Raw genomic sequence first — 1,220 nt, 5'->3', positions numbered from 1 at the left:
CACAACAAACAACCCAGTTGACCCTCCGCTCAAATATTGTGCTGCAAACATCAATAATGTTAAATTGTCATTGCTGACAAATGAGCATGGAATAAGCGGGAATAATCCACGGCTAGCTGTGCATTAAAGGAATAGTCTATCCTAAAATGAAAAGCAATTTACTGTTTGAATTCCCTATGCCTCTCTTTCTTTTATGGACCACAAATGGAGATTTAAAAAAAAAAAAAAAGTTCTGCTCACTCTCATCTGTATAATGGCAGTGAATAGCGACCAGGGAATATGTTCTGGGGGAATGTGATATGAAATTTTATGCATTTAATGAAAATCCTGATACTGGCTTTTGGTCATGGTCCATAAAATAAAGAAGGCCATACAGCATTAGATCAACACCAGGGTGAGTAAATGATTTCTGTCGATGTATGTGCTCCACATTCATTTCACATGAACAACTGTTAGTATATAAATGTGTTGCTAACATCACATTTCCTCATGTGTTGGTGTGCTACAGTATGGCTATCTCTTTTTTCATCCTGTACTATGGAAGTCAGTGTGGTCAACAGAGCAAAGAAACTCATTCAGGTTTAGTGGTGAGCATGGTGAGCAAATGACAGAATTGTCTTTTTTACAGCCTGCACCAATATAAATACAATAGATAATAGAGTTAATTAGAGTTAGATCAGTGTTTATATCAACATCCTAAACCATAAAATGATGGTTTGTCCTGGAATAAAATCCTGGAATGACCTATTCTACAGCAGGTATAAACAATCTGGTCCCATCGTTTGGGAAATTGATAGAAATGTTCTTTTTCCAACATTTGGCCTAATTTCATAAAATGATGATTTAAAAACAACGATTTAAACAACTTGACAAGTTTTGACAAAACTTAAAACCAATAAAATATATAAAAATAATTTAATTAAATAAATAATAAATTAAAATATTAAATGCACGCACGTGATGGAGATTTACCGCTGATTACAGAACCGGCTTTCTGACAAGATGCGCATTAAATATCGCATGAGATTTATCGTGCAGCCCAAATATAATGTTATAAAAAAGAATAATAAAATACCAATAGTACCAATAGTAATGATGATAATAATAAATATTATTTATATATATAAATAATATTTATTATTATCATTACTATTGGTATTTTATTATTATTTTACTATTATTGTTATAATATATTTTATTATTTTCACTATACGTATTTT

General features: G+C 31.2%; 1 protein-coding gene across 1 annotated transcript in view; it reads left to right on the top strand.

Moving 5' to 3' along the window:
- The window catches only part of LOC107731087 (collagen type IV alpha-3-binding protein-like), a 36,694-nt gene that overhangs the window by 33,831 nt on the left and 1,643 nt on the right, over window positions 1-1,220 (top strand). The window lies entirely within an intron of this gene.

Source organism: Sinocyclocheilus rhinocerous, unplaced genomic scaffold (genome assembly GCF_001515625.1).
Source record: "Sinocyclocheilus rhinocerous isolate Xijiao unplaced genomic scaffold, SAMN03320098_v1.1 scaffold519, whole genome shotgun sequence".
NCBI lineage: Eukaryota > Metazoa > Chordata > Actinopteri > Cypriniformes > Cyprinidae > Sinocyclocheilus > Sinocyclocheilus rhinocerous.
Note: the sequence above shows the minus strand (reverse complement) of the source record. Positions and strands in the feature narration are given on the sequence as shown.